The sequence below is a fragment of the Carassius auratus genome, chromosome 6 (genome assembly GCF_003368295.1).
Source record: "Carassius auratus strain Wakin chromosome 6, ASM336829v1, whole genome shotgun sequence".
Classification (NCBI taxonomy): Eukaryota; Metazoa; Chordata; class Actinopteri; order Cypriniformes; family Cyprinidae; genus Carassius; species Carassius auratus.
In genome coordinates this window covers 8,433,542-8,450,287 of record NC_039248.1, presented here as the reverse complement: position 1 = coordinate 8,450,287, position 16,746 = coordinate 8,433,542, and the positions used below count along the sequence as shown (strand labels likewise).

Sequence of the window (16,746 nt, the reverse complement as noted above, 5' to 3'; positions counted from 1 at the left end):
CATACTGCTAGCAACTTGAGGCAGTTGATATGCCATTGCATTCGAGGCCCTGTCCAGGCACCGATTCTGCATGCCCAGTGCACATGGCCCCCCAGCCTATAGCAGAGGCATCTGTTGCAACAACAACATGCATGGGCACTTGCACTAGAGCAACTCCCATATAAAGAAAGGCAAGGTCTGACCAAGGGCTGAAAGTAGGAAACTCCTCTTTTGTTGAATGTTTGGGTACAAAAAGGGACCAAAAAAATTCTCCACCCGGCTCTCCTTCAGGGTAGGGAGGGTGTGGTCACCATCTCCTGAAGCGCAGGATCCAGAGTCTCTGGCTTGCCCATCTCAGGGACACTGCTTCCTCTGCCACTTTACAGGCTTGGCAGGGGAAGAGATGGGCTGTGCCACTTTGCTGCTGCCAGCTCCTTGCTGTGGCCGGTGTGAAGGCTGCTGCTGGAGCTGAGCTGGAGCGAAGGTGGAGGCAGAGGAAAGGCACCTTTGGTGACAAGCAGGTGGAGGAGCTGCAGCCAGCGGAAGGTTATTGACAGCAGCGGGCCACCTGTGCAGGATGTGCTTAATTGCATCTGCTTGCTTCTGTGTGGTGGAGAACTGCAGGGCAAAGCTCTTATCCAAGTCACCAAAGAGGCCAGTCTGGGAGATTGGGGAGTTTAGAAATCATTGTTTGTTGGACTCCCTAATATCTGCCAGGTTCAGCCAAAGGTAGCTATCCTGGAACACCAAGGTGAACATCGTCTGACCCAGGGACCGTGCTGTGACTTTCGTCGCCTGTAAGGACAGGGTTATCACGCTGTGCTGCTCCTGCATCACACCTGGGCCAGAACTACCCTCGTGCAGCTGCTTCATCGCATTGGCTTGGTAGACTTGCAGGAGTGTCATGGTGTGCAGGGCAGAGGTGGTCTGTCCAGCAACTCTGTAAGCCTTGGCCGTGAGAGTGGATGAGAACTTACAAAGCTCTGGGCAGGAAGCTTGGATTACCCTGCAAGGCAGCAGCGCTCTGCGGGCAAGCTGCATTGCAATAGTGTGCTTGACTGTGGGGGTCTCCACATACCCCTTAGCTGCCTCACCATCGAGGGTAGTGAAGATGGAAGAGGCACTAGCTCTGTTTCTGGCAGAAAAGAAGCCCTCCAAGACCTAGAAACCTCTTCATGCACCTCTGGGAAGAGTGGAACCAGAGGTGGATGCCAAGGATTGGCATGCAGCACCCCCAGGAACCAATCATCCAGTCTCGTGTGCTCAAGAGATGGAGGGTGTTTCCATTGCAACACAAAGGTCTTCGTTGCCCGGGAAAGCATTACAGTCAGCTTTGGATTTAACTCAGGGAACACCACCTTCCCCGACGGATGCAACACAGCCTAATCTTCATCTTCTGAGCCAAGCTCATACCCTGATGCAGTGATCGACATCCTGTCATCAGCTGGGGCTCCAAATGAGACGCTAAGCCCTGCCTCTGGGGGCTCAGCAGCCTCATCACACTGGAGGAGTGAAGGTCTTGGAGGTGCACTCGGCGGCAGAAGTTTTCACTGTAATCCTCAGGTCTCCCTGACCATTAAGAGGAGTCTTGATCGGAATATTGTGATGGTCGTGTTCATGCAATGAGAACATGAAGCATCCACGAGCTCTGCCTCAGGGTGCTCAAAGCCCAGGCACGAGATGCAGCGATTGTGACCATCAGACGGAGCCAGGAAGCGACCACATCCAGAAACACACGATGGAAGACCATCTTCAAAAAGTAGCTGTGTCTCTAAAGGAGCACTTTTGGATCTTGCTCTTTCAGATCCAAAGTGCTGAAGTGCACAGTTGCAGCGTGACCGCAGTTTGATGATCTGCAGCATGCCGTTTGGTGATTGCTCAAGCAGAAAGGCTCGGCTCTGAAGCGAAAAGCTGTATGTGTGACTGCACGCGCTCACATTATATACCTGCTTGCTTTGCAGAGTGCTCTCTGGCGAGATCCCGATTCGTCAGTCACTGCTGATGTAACATTGAATGTGACTAACTGAAAGTGAAAGTTTGTTCAGTGTAGTATGAATATGGGTGGTATAAATTAAATTAGGATGTCTCTTCAGTGCAGTTACAGCTCCTCCATGTGGCTTTATGGGATAGGTGGTATGCAAGTAGTAGGCCACCTAGATATTTTTCTGTTTTCACCTACTGTTTTTCACATAGTAAACAATATGGAAGTAGACATATTTAAATACAACAGTTGTTTTCAAGTTGCTGTCAAATTGAGGAAAAGAGATCTATGGGAGCCGCTAGTGAATCAGTATTGGCTGGGTGGAATATAAGTGGGATTCCTTGAACTGAAATTTGAGTGTTTGTTTTTGGCTAACAGTGGTAGATCTCATCTTCTGAGCACCTCTCAGATATCTAATACAGAGCAGGCGTTTTTTTTTTCAGCTGCATGAGTACATCAGCTCATTGTGGTGAGTGTGTGTGTGAAAGAGAATGAGAAGAGAATATAGTTTATCAGGGCGCACATTCACAGGACGATCGTTAGCAGAGTGTAAGTTGATTTTCGTTGCCATGCGGGGAACAGGAGATAAGAGGTGCCTTGTGCCACAGAGTAGATGGTCGGTCATTATCCCAAATACAGAAAGAGAAGGGAGGGGAGACTGAGCTGATGTCTGAAGCTATGTGAAGGGTGGGAGATTTCACCTCTGTAAACTGTCTTCAAACGGTATCCAAAATCATATTATGATTATTATGAGGCATTAATATGTACTTTATAAGTACTAATGTCCTATTTAGCATCCCTTAATCTTACCCCATACCTAAACAACAACTACCATACTAATTATTAATAAGCAGCAAATTAGGAGTTAATTAAAAGAAAACTTATAGGTTAATAGTAATAACCTTAATAGTGAATATGTGCTTCATATTCTAAAGTGTCACCTAACTAACCTTAATGGTTAATAGGTTTTATTTTTTGTGTGTTTACAGGTTTACCATATATATATTGAAAAATGTTGATCATCTAAAATTCAAGGAATAAAATGAGTTTTGGGCAAGCTGACCTAAAAGGGTAACTGTGTGTGTGTGTGTGTGTGTGTGTGTGTGTGTGTGTGTGTGTGTGTGTGTGTGTGAGTGAGTGAGTCTAAATCAGGGCGGGGTGCTGCACGTCTTTTAGATAAAGTCGTGTAAAGCTAAAAAATTAATTGAGGTCTTATCAGCTCCTGTACCCTCTCTATTTCTGTCTGGGTATTAATACTGTGGGTGTTGTCTTGGAAGCGTGCCCTAGCTGATATCAGTTTCCTGGTGAACATCAACGTACTGTCTACTGAGAATTTTGTTAGCTTTACTGTAAGCACTGCATACAGGTGTTCGCCTAAAAACACAATCCACATTATGTATTCTTGTGAGTACAATTTGGAACATACATTGACAGTGTTTCTTGAAACAACTGAAAGGTGCTGCTGAAGTATAGGCCTCAACTATTTAAAGGAAAAGTTCTTAAAAAAAAAAAAAAGAATTTGCTGAAAATCTACTCACTCCTCATGCCATCCAAGATGTAATGGAGTTTGTTTCTCCATAGTAAGTGATTTAAAAAAATGTGTATTACATTTCTTGCTCACCAAAGTGCAGTGAATGGGTGCCGTCAGAATGAGTGTTCAAACAGCTGAATAAAACATCACAGTAATACACAAGTTATCCACAGGACTTCATTCCATCAGTTAATGTCTGCATGTTTTTAAGAAACTCTTTTTATTAAGGTGTTTCAATTTTTATTCCATAAAAATAAAAAATAATATGAAAAAGTCAATTTCCTCTCATATCAAAATCCACATCATATTTATAAATAAAAAAAAACTCCTATAAATGGTCCTATGCTCATTTTAAAAATATATAATTATTTAATTGTTAATAAATGAATACATTTATGTTATAATTACTTATTTTGAAATAATCATTTAGTATGCCATTTAAAACCACTGCGGGGCTGTAACCAACCACTTTACCTCACACCTACTTTACAAAACACTTCAGATCAACGTAGTTCCCCCTTTTTTGTAGAATATCCAACCAGGCTGACCAAGGGTAATCAAGTTCCAACAAAGCTCAGATGTTAGTATGCACTTAAAGCATAGGCTAAGCATTTTTAGATGTATGATGAATAATAATGCTTTTACATGCTGTCTTTGAGCAGGTGTTTTAATGTTATAAAGCCATGATAAGGCCAATTTAAAGATCGGTAATGATAAAGATATTTTTAAAAATAGGTTTGTATATAAAAATAGCAAATACAGGATGTTGGAAATCAGTTTAGAGCTATTAAACTCAACCTTCCCACACAAGTGGAAAACCCCGCTGCATCATGTCTCCTCAGTTTGGCTCATGCTCAGAATTTCAGTGTGTCAGTGAAAAGTCATTTACACACAAACACAGGTTTAGGCAAATGAAGAGGAATGCGGTGAGGTTAGAGTATTAATTGAAATGGCATAAAAAATAGTTTTCTCATATTGAGAATGTGAAGGACACCCATGAGCTCAGCTTATTTTGTAAGTGAGTTTGGGGATGCATCTGCAGGTGGCTGTGCAACTGGCCTGGGGTGGGTCTTATATCAGGCGGCCTGCTTGTGTTTGTTTCTGAGTAAAACCACATTGTGTTCGCTACTGTCTCAGCAAAGAGCCCAGGTATCTGCAGAGACAAACCTGGATAGAGAGCACAAACATAGAATGAGAAAGTATCAGTAAAGGGGGATGAGGTCAAAGTTTCCTGTAAAGCGGTAAAGCAGGTGCAAAACCAAACACAGACATATCATTTCACACAGGAACACTATATGCATGTTGAGCTCCAGCATACAAATAAGGGCTAATAAAATCATCATGCAGAGTTAGAAACAAATAGTTTGATTATATAAATAATAATAAAAAAAAGAGATTTATAAATGTGAAAAAGGTTGCAATAAAGTAATATAATACTAGAATATTTAATGCATACACACACAACAAAACTAGGCTGAGAGTTTTAAAGCCAGGGAGAAAAAGACACGCAGGTAAACAGATTTATGAAATATTCCTTTATTTGTAGTTTGTAAAGGTCCAATGGATTTCAGTAGGATATAGCCTACTTATCTCTCTCGTTTTTTTTTTGATTGGAGGAGTGGCCAGCGTGGTTATACTGCTTTTTGTCTACTACTATAATGGATTATAAGAATGGACGTTGAATTCAAAACCTTCCACAGACTCAAAAAATGTATTCACAAATAAAAAAAAATGACTTTCTAAATTTGAAGTGGTCCTCACAATATGAGAAGTTCATGAATCAATCATATCATGTTTTGCATGAAATATTTCGATATCAACTAGTTTGTATGGGTTAAAGGTACCATTGAGGTTTGAGCTTAGCAAGTGCCATCCCTGCTATATATAAACCACTGAGTCTATGAGATGCTCTTATTAATAGAGTGAAACCAACGTGATTGTGTTGGTGCTTGATCGTGTACACTATCCACCGGAAATGTTACAGCTGTCACTCATCTTACAGCTCTCACATATTTAGTGATGAGGTAAAGTTAGTTTTTCACTTATGACTTTCCTTTTCATCCCAACCTTAACTGGTAAGGGCGGTAGCAGATAATAATGTTTGCCCTGCCTTCCTTATCTTTCAAATACACTCTTTTTTTACGTGACTCTTGTAGCAAACCAACTATTGCAAACATTAAGATATCCATCATTTGCATGCACAACTTAGGGATTCATAATCACTGATGAATGTATTTGGTAGAAAGAAGCAAACAACAGTTTTAGTGAGAGGAGAGGAAGCTCAGCAGGAGGGGCTTCAGGGAGGGAAGCATGAGATGTCACTCAACAGAATCACACCTTTGGCGTTCGCTGTAGTGCAGGGCCGGTGTTATGTGCAGGTGCTTCAGAATTGTCCTGCTGTTCTTTTTGTGATGTGGACAGCCTGAGAGTGCAAATGCATGTTGTTTGTCTCTTTCAGATGAGCATTCGAAGCTTGGAAACCTTTTAGAGGTGGCAAAGCAATGCAGAGGTGACAGGTAAGAGATCCTCGTGGGTTTAAAACTTTGTTTGCTTTGTTCAGTTACCATAAAGAGTTTGGAAATGAGAGTTTTGAAACTGCCACATCATGTTTACTCTGATAGTATAGTAGTTTTGGAGATCAAATGCCGTGACATGTATTCATTTAACTAATAATGATGGAAGTGTACTGTAGCATTCCTTATTGATTTAACTATTGGTCAGTTTAAAAAAATAGACTTTGTGTGTAATCTACATTATTTTTTATTTTTTTTCGGGGGGGGGGGGGGGGGGGTGTTAGTTTTTTATCATGACAAACACAAATATATATATCTACAAGCACATCAGTCAGCTAGCCTGCTGTTTGTGAATATAGTGTGACTTCACAAATGCTTGAAAGACTAAAAGTGTGTGTTTTGCACTTTTGAGTTTTTCAACTGCTTTTATTCATTAAATTTTAAAGGATAGTCAAATAATAATTTTAAGCCCCAGAAATTTTGGAAGTTAGATCTTTCTGTCCTTTAATTCTTTTCAGCTTGGGGTAAATGAGTTTGTTCTGCTTTGGCTGAAATGTTTCCCAAGAACCATTTAAACCAAATATAGGACAGGCAAATTGTAGGATGAGAATAGCATACCATACTTACATAAATCACCCTTAAATCAGACAAACAAATTCTAATTTTAGCCTCAGGAAGTGGATGGGTTTCACTCTATTCGTTTTAATAGAGCACTTCCTCGTCAGCTGGAGGGTTACCATAGTGATCCAGCCCAGATTGAGTGCAGCATGGTTTCTGTGGTAGCATAAAACGAAACGCTGATGATGTTTCGGTATGTGTTGAGTTCATAAAATAAAAAAAACTACAGAGGATGCCACTACGGAAACTGAAATGCAATTTAACATCTTCTCATTTAAAGATAAATTTTGTGAACTAATATTAACTATACACTTTTCTTGGAATGTAAAAACAACAACAACAAAAAAAAAATTGTTTATATATGCGTTGTTAAACTCACTAAAGGGAGGAATCCCGTATGCCAAAAAATAAAAATAAGTAATTAATTAATTAATTATAAATTTAATAAAAAAATCATACACAGTGAAGCTCATTGAAATATACTTTGAAATAAAAGATATATTTACTTTCAAACTTCATATACCAAAATATATTTCTAAATATTTTTTGTGGCAAGAATATACATGTACAAACTTTTAGGTTTTATTCCTTACATATTTTTATTTAGATGTGCATTATGTTCACACGTTTTAGATAAAACATATGTATATATGTATATATATATATATATATATATATATATATATATATATATATATATATATATATATATATATATATATATATATATATATATTGATTTTTTTATTTTTTTACTAGTGGGTACAGGATATAGTTCATTTATGTAAGTGAGGATAGAAAAATAATGTAAACTGTGATATATTATACACCAAAATTCTTCATACAGTGGGCTACCACTAAAACTGTTAAATCTTTGGGACAAAAAAAAAATTGATTTGACACTTTGCCCTGACCATGTTTTGTTACATACATTTCTATCAAAGTTATCTGACATTATGAAGATTAATTTGTTCTGACACAGTTTCAACTCCGAGTTCCTGTCATATTTTATAACCATTTTCTAAACTATAGCGAATAACTATAGCTGTGATTATGTGAGAAATGTTGAAGGTATCTGAATAATCTTTGGTTTGACTTTACATGTATGTATGTATTTATTTATTTATATAGTCTGCTTGAAATTTAATTTGGATGGAAATCTTCAACTATAAAAAAAAATAGCATTTTATTTTAAAACAGCAAACAAGTTCTAAAAATGCTGAATACATAAAAGGTAGTATACTCATTGAACGTTCTTTAAAGAAGTACACTCCTTTCTTTCTTTCTTACATTCAGTTGAAAGTAAATATTATACTGTATCTGCTGATCCAGGTGACACCAGTTCTGTCATTTAACACGAGTTAACGTGAATACAGTTTAAAGGATTAAAGGTGCCGCCAAACAATAACAATAATATTACTCATAATATCAAAATTACTGGCATTTAGTGAGAAATATCTTTGTTCATTTCCGAGTCAAATGCATTTGGCTTTCTGGTCATCAGACTGTGGCGTTGAAACATCTAATAATAATCCACTTACAACATCTTAATCTCAAACTCAGCATACTTTATTTCAAATTACATTTATGATATAGTTATCTACTGTTGTTAGCGTGCACACTGCAGGGTAATTTTGGAACACTCTACTAACCTATTCTGGAACCACTGATACATAATATTCTAGTATCAGAACTGACATTGTGTCTCATCCTCATTATGCAGATGTCTGAACATCAACACGGGAAGCTGGAGAGAGGGAGGGAGAGCGAACAAAAGCCATTTAATCAGCCTTTGAATAAAAAGAAGAGTGAACAGAGTACTCTCATGTTTTTTTTTTTTTTTTTTACAAATATTATTTTTTCTGTACCAGTGTCAGAAATTATGTATGCAGTTTTTTATATATATATATATATATATATATATATATATATATATATATATATATATATATATATATACATATATATATATTTATATATATACATATATACATATATATATATATATATATATATATATATATATATATATATATATATAAACAGAGTGGGTCCATTTATCACAAAACAATTGTAATTGTAATTGAAATTCTAACTATAGGCCTAGTGTCTGAACCCATACAAGAATATTTTGAATTCAAATATATATATATATCTTTTATTTATTTATTTATTTTTTTGCCCCTGATATCTGTGCATTTTTTTCACCAAGTTTTGGTTAATTTCTGACCCTGTTGTATGTCTGTCATATGTCATATGTCTATCTGGACTGGTCTGATTTGTTGATTGTTGTGATTGGCAGGTGCCAGTGCCGGTGCCAGTGTCTGGGTGAAACGAAAGCTAAACCAGCATATTCGCAATAAACAGAGGTTAGGAACAATAGAAACCTGACAAAACCTGGATCTAAGGTTGCATTTTAATTGTGGTATTGGAACCATTTATATCTTCTGTTGTTCAGGAAACCGGAAAGCGAGGATCCAACCCAGCTCCGTGCATCGAACATACCTGAATCGCATTATTTGGAGGAGGACAGTCCATTAAGAAGAACAGGTGACACACGTACACATTAACACAAACGTGAGCTTGTACACGTACACGTGCTTGAAATGCATAGAAATCTGATAAATCATTTAATGAATAGTAGTCTTCACATGTTCATACTTGAAGCACATTTGTGTTTGTGCATGTTTGTGAGAAGCCTCAGAGCCAATTCTAAAGCTGCGACCAAAGAGAAGTGCATCGGGAAGACAGAACCCACTGCAGCGTAAAAGCAGCGCGCCCCCTGCTGTCAGAGCTTCTGACTCTAGGGGTGTGTAACAACACTGTGCTAAAACCAAAGCATAGATATAATGAAAAAAATGTTTGCTGTGAACTCGGTTTTAATTTTGTTTCTTGGTCCTTCAGACACTGTAGTGATCAGTTAAATATATTTTGTAGGGGGAAGCTCCAGTTCTACTCCAGTATCCTTAAGAAGTTCATCAGCAGATAAAAAAATGAGCCATCAAAAGCCACAGACCAATAGCACATCATCACCACAACAGGTCTGTCACTGGACTCTCGTTATATATACATTACCTCAAATATGATTTATTTTATTTTATTTGACAAAGCTGATTTTGTTATGGTGTTGTTAAAGTAAACAAAGGTTATTTATTATTGTATTGTTTTATGTTAATTATGGGATGGATTGGATGAACTGTTTTGATTGCCTATTAACTAAGAGACAGAAATTCGACATGAAGGCCTATATTGTCTAACACAATATTTTGAGCCCCACTCCCCCCCATACTGGCTAAGATATCTTATGACATTATAAATGATTTCACTTTTTTTTTTTTTTTTGTTACCAAAACTAGCTGTGTTTGATATATTTGGGATCTGGGAAATTCCACATATTGGGTTATAAGATTTTCTGACTCTAAGATTACTGAAGATACTGTATGTTTTTCAGAAAAAAAGAAAAGAAATAAGATTTCAGTTTATGTCTTACTTTTTGTGTGTTTACAGCATTTTAATTAAGTTTTAATAGATTTTTTATATAATTCAGTTATTTTTTATTATAAAATAGCTGAAAACCATTGATATAGTAAATCTGGCAAACATAATTTTTCAGATTATTCAGTGTATTTTTTAAGTATTTTATTTCTGTTTGGTGTGTTGTAAAAACTAGTCCACATTTTTACAATGGAGTTACTAATGCATCATTTATTATTTTTAATTATTATTATCATTTTTTTGTAGAATCTGGAAATACTTTTTTGGCGGAATATCAAGAAAAAAATAATCTGTTTAAATAAATAGGAATGCAAAGCAAATGTTTTCTGTGGTCTCCAATATACTTCTACAATTTACTATACTTAAGTTGTGAAAAGGGTCCATTGTTATTGTTTTAATGCTATGTTAAGCCTAAAACTTGCTCATTCCTGATTGCAAGTACATTATTCTGCTTTTCTTTAGGATGAATCTCCTGTACACATTGGTGTTCAGAACACCATGCTCTGGACTAGATATGAACCGCAGGTCTTTGCCATGCATTCACCTGTTCATACAGGTAAAACACAACATTCACTAACCTTGAGACCAAAGAATCAGTGTAAATGTGAAACAAAATTGCATAATTTGCTCTTTCTCTCTCACAGTTCCTGGCCAATGGTCAGTGATGTCTCATAAGCCTTTGAGCAAAACCCAGTCGGCACATTCTTTCTTCCAGCAAATCCACACTCAGACTTTTATGATTACACACCCAATGTACCAACAGCAATGGCCACAGGAGACATTCCGGCCTGAGACAAATGTACATTTGCACCCAAACACACAGAGCTCTTTTTCACACACTCATTGCAAGGTACCTTTACACAGGGCACAGCCTGTGTCCTTTGGATCGCTGAGAAAAGACAGAGAGAGAACAAGGGAGGATTTAAATATACTGTCTCAATCGCCGCATGATAACCCATGCTGTGATCAACTGAGAGTGCAGCACAGTGAATGCTGTAATGTACGAAAAAATATACATCACCGGAACCTTACGCGTGTGCATTCCTCTCCAGGCACCTTTAACAGAAGTCTGCCTTTACATTTATCTTCACCTCTAGCCCGGGAAGTCAAGAGCACATCAAACTATACAACAGGTAGAAAGTTTTGAGTGTTTAAAAAAAAAGCATGTGATTTGTATCATTCTCAAATCATGCTGAATACCATGATCATTGGGATTTATTCCCACATGCTTCATGCAGCTCAAGAACTGCTGTCATTAAAGCAAAGGGTGACATGCCAAATGCAAAACACTACATTCTTAGAAATTGATTTTTTTTTTCCAATGCAAAGTTTGCTTTAAATATGTTTCAGAAGCATTTACACTAGTAAATTACACATAATATTTATACATAATATTTTTTTTGCAAAATTAGGCATAGACACTATTGAGAACTATATAACACATTTGAGCAAATAAAAAATGGTCTAAAAATTGACACATTAGTTTTTATGTTAACATGTTAACTCAGCAGCCCTAAAATCTATTTTCATTTTAAAGTATATTTGTGTTCTTAGGTTTGGTGTTTGACTATGAGATGCTGAAACGTGAGTTTGACTGTAAAGATGCCAGCTTTGATTCTGGCAGAATTATGAAAATCTGGTCAAGACTGCAGGAGTGTAGCTTCAGGAGTCAGTGTAAGGTAAACAATGCTGAACAGCTCATAAAACTCTAACTATTATAGCAGTGGTGAGAATTTAACCTGTGTGTGTGTCTTAGTTGATTGAAGGCAGACCGGCCACGTCTGAGGAGCTTCTGTCGGTCCATTCAGAACAGCTTATAGTTTTGTACGCTGGGTTCTCAGATAGAACATCTTCCAAACCATATCAAAGTCCAACAGACCCTGATATGGTACTTAAAAATTCCTGGAGTACAATACTGAAGATGTCAGTGGGCTGTGTGATAGAGCTGGCTTTCCGTGTGGCTAGAGGAGAGCTAAGGGTGAGATTCACATAGTCTCCTATAACCACCAAAGCTTTGACCAGTTTAGATTCTTACTCCTTCTTTTTCTGACTGATCCTCAGAATGGGTTTGCTGCGGTCACACCTCCAGGACACCATGCATCATATACTCAAACATGGTGAGTTGCACTTAATACAACTGTGGACACGTGTTTTTTGAAATCAGCATGAAATGACATTCAAAATAGGATGTTTTGCAAGCAAGCATATGATAATAAGCGCATGTTTGCGGTCGTTCCTTTTCTTGTGATGCCACATTAATACTGAGGAACTGAAAAACACATCAGTTTGAAAGTGTAGGATCAATAAGATTCTTTTTAAAGAAATGAATACTTTTATGCCACAAAGACGATGATTAAAAGGGACAGTAAAGACTTACATTGTTACAATTTTTTTATTCTATTTTATTTTATTTTATTCTGTTTGTTTATATATTAAGTAGGACCGCTGTTTTCTAATTGATAAAGAAGGAATTTTTTTTTTTTTGCCAAAAAAAATCAACTTAAAAATCACAGTAATAAATTACATTTAAAAAATGTTTTTTTAAATAAAACCGTTATTTAAAAATATATATTATTGTTTCAAATAAATGCAGTCTTGGCTTAAAAAAAACAATATTACAAACCCCAGACTTTTCACTGGTAGTGTATACAGGTAAATTATGCTATGTATTTCTATGTATGTTTTTTTTTATTCCTTTCTCATTCTCTCTCTTACAGTGGTTCCAGTATCTTTAACTCTGTGGCTATTGCTGCTAAACAGCTTCAGGAACGATTGAAGGTTAAAAGATCCTTATAGTAGATTGGGTAAGACACACACACACACACACACACACAAACATGTTTTATGGGCACATTCAATAGGCGTAGTGGTTTTTATACCGTGTAAACTGTTTTTTTTTTTTTGCCCTACACCAACCATATACCTAAACTTTCCCCTCACAGGAAACATTCAGCATTTTTAGATTTAAAAAAAAACTTCATTCTGTATTATTTATAAGCTTGTTTCCTCATGGGGACCTAAGACCTAAAAAATGTCCCCGCGTGGTCAAAATATACTGGTATTACTATCTTTGTGGGGACATTTTGTCCCCATAACGTGATAAATACCAGGTACACACACACAGTATTTACATTAGATATATGTACACAATTGCTGATAAAAGGTATTTGACCATAATATGCCCATTAGCTTTTTTCAAAGTTAAAAACTATGTAAGTGTACGATAGAAATTGCAGGTCATTTGCCTGGTCAAGATTTCAAGTTTACTCCTTACAATCTCTTTTCCTTCAACAGTCACAAAGATAAAACAAGTTTCCAAAAGATTTGTGTGTTTTTTTCACCACTAATCACTGTGTTCCTCTGGATTTGGTCAGGATGTTCATCATGGTAATGGAACTCAGGAGATATTCTACACAGATCCTAGTGTCCTCTATATATCCCTGCATCGCTATGACAATGGTTCTTTCTTCCTTGGAAATGGACAACCCACCAGGGTTAGTTTTGTGTACATCCCTTTATAAAACCAGTGCGTGTGTTTGAGATTTAAGCATGAGTGTGTTTTCTGTATGTCAGTTTAAGCTGAATGTATGTGTTACAGGTAGGATCTGATAGAGGCGAAGGCTATAATGTAAATGTGGCATGGTCAGGAGGCCTGAATCCTCCAATGGGAGATGCAGAATACCTAGCTGCATTCAGGTACTCTTTTGATGCAATTTTAGTGTCTAGTATCATTCGCACAAATTAAAAATTCATGATTTGTAATTTACAAACCCTCATGTCATTCCAAACCAATGCAACTTTTTTTTTTCCGTCAGGAAATCTGCAGTTCTGTCTGCTGCCACTGTTAAGTCTACATTAACTAAATAGCTATATATTCTCTCTGTCTTTATAGAATGGTAGTGATGCCAATTGCGCATGAGTTTTCCCCAGATGTGGTCCTGGTTTCAGCTGGTTTTGATGCTGCAGAAGGTCATTCAGAGGCTCTGGGTGGATACAGAGTCTCAGCAAACTGTATGTATTAGAAATATATACTGTGACCATAGAGTTTCTATAATTTCCAAGTTGTCTACAACAGGGTTACTCAAAGTTGAGTCTGTGACCCATAGACAGGGGTTCTGCAAAATAGACGATATGACTTCCGCAATGTGCAAATTGTGGACAGAGTTTACTGTATAAATCGAAATGTCACAGTAGTTAAAGTAGGTCAGTACGCTTAATCAAATTGCGACATGGACTTGTTTCTTTGAATATTAAACCACAAAAAGTCTGCTATTGAAATATGAATCCTGCTTGTTGTGTGTGACTCGCCATTTCACAAACTCAAGTTTCAGTGTTTGTCATCTCACTATACAAGGATAGGAACACAAGAACTGACAATGAATACAATCACTTCATGCATGTTAATTGAGTAAAATAATAGTTCAATTCAACTTGAAATTGTGACAGAAATATATTACTATTGTACAGTAGAATACACTGCTCAAAGTGATAATAACAATAATAATGCAATGTTAAAACTTTATTTTTAAAGGAATAATCATACTATCCTTTTATTTTTACAGAAATGTAAAAGAGTTGTTACATTTTTATTTAATTTCATTTTAAAAGAGTAAATTGCTAACTTTTTATGACTTAATTGGATTACCAACATTTCAGATAATAAATATGTATAAATGAAATGAAAATGAAAACACAACTACACAGAATGTCTGAAGAAAATAAAACATTTCATATTGCAATATTTTTTTGTAAAAGAGAATTTCATTATATTATCTGAGCCTGAGAGTTTTTGTGTTGTCTCTGCATTTTTCTTGCTCTGTAGGGTTTCCCCTTAGGAAAGTCCTTTGAATATTTCAGATGGAAAGCAGAAGTGCTTATAATGACACTTGGCATTTGTGATGAGACTCAAAAGTTATGGCCTTATTATAGTCTTGATTTAGCGGCACCTATCATGAGCTGTTAAATCAAGAGCCACTATAATGCCTCCAAGATGTTTCTGTGAATGCCATTAGTGTCACTGAACGCATATGCAAATGATCATTTGAAGGTTTTGATTTGATGTGATACGTCTCAGGTTTCGGATTCTTGACCCGAAAGTTAATGGAGTTGGCCGAAGGTCGAGTTGTGTTGGTGTTAGAGGGAGGTTATGACGTCTCGTCCCTCTGCGACGCGTGGCAAGCCTGTGTCAGCGCTCTCCTGGGAAATGAGGTGTGTGTGTGTGTGTTTACAGATGCCCACATGCACACATCAACACCTTGAGTATTGTGTGAATGTTTGCATGTTTTTACAGCCTGTGCCTTTAGCTGAGGAGGAATTAGTGAGGACACCCTGTATCAACGCAGTTGAGTCTCTGAAGACAGTTCTACAGGTTCAGAGTGAGAACCGTTCCATGTCTGAGAAGCCTTGTCCATGTCTGTTTTCTGTGGTCTTTTTGATCTTTTCTTTTCATACTACTCTCTCAGGCACGTACTGGCGTTCAGTGAGGTCGATGGTAAACACTGTGTCTCTGTCCTACATGAATGCAGAGAGAAGATACTCGGCAGGCAGTGAAGCTGCTTTAGTCCTGGATGGCCTTCATATGTCTGTTCCAAGCAGCAGCCGGTAAGACAGCCGTATAGAAAAAAAAAATACAACTGAAAAATGAATGGCAAAAAAATCTTCCAGTTCTAACATTGCAGAAAAAGTGGGCTGGCAATGTTTTACTGTAAAAGCTTTCATTATTAGCACATTGATGGACTAACATGGCTAGATATGGAGTGATCTGGCTATTGAATCTTTTGATGTTCTCTGCTCTATAGTTTCCTAAATGAGCCTATGGAGCATGATGAAGCTGATTCATTGTAGAAGCCAGTCTGGAAGCCTTTATTCCTCTCTAAGCAGAAGTCAGACATCTTGTGCTGTAACAGACTGTGATATTACTGTGATGACTGCAGGGTCGAGACAGGAGACAATCCTCAGGAACTTAGCTGAACAAAAGAAATTCACTGTCACATCTCGTGAGTGATGTATTGAGTCATTTGTTTGACGACAAAGGTTTTACTGATGAAGCATCTGGGCAATGTCAAATAAGGATATCATACAAATTTATGAGAAACATCCTTACCAAGGATTTTTTAAAGGGACAAAAATTTGGTTATTATTATTATTTTTTATTAAACATTCAGCATTGCATGTTTGCATTGCTGATCTTTTGAAATTTTAATTTTAGTTTTAAACATTGACAGTAACTAATGTTTCTTAAACACCAAATCAGCATACCGTATTTTTCTGACTATAAGTCGCACCTGAGTATAAGTCGCATCAGTCCAAAAATATGTCATGACGAGGAAAAAAAGATATATAAGTCGCACTGGACTATAAGTCGCATTTATTTAGAACCAATAACCAAGAGAAAACATTACCGTCTACAGCCGCGAGAGGGCGCTCTATGTCTTCAGTGTAGACTACAAGAGCACTGAGCAGCATAGAGCGCCCTCTCGCGGCTGTAAACGGTAATGTTTTCTCTTGTTTCATGTCAAATTAAATTTGATAAGTTGCACCTGACTATAAGTTGCAAGACCAGCCAAACTATGAAAAAAAAGTGCGACTTATAGTGCGAAAAATATGGTATATTAGAACTTTGCCATCAC

At 37.1% G+C, this 16,746-nt stretch overlaps 1 pseudogene; it reads left to right on the top strand.

The window, feature by feature from the left end:
* The first annotated feature begins 5,868 nt into the window (after positions 1–5,868).
* LOC113094030 (histone deacetylase 7-like) lies at positions 5,869–16,433 on the top strand (annotated as a pseudogene).
* Positions 16,434–16,746: the final 313 nt, after the last annotated feature.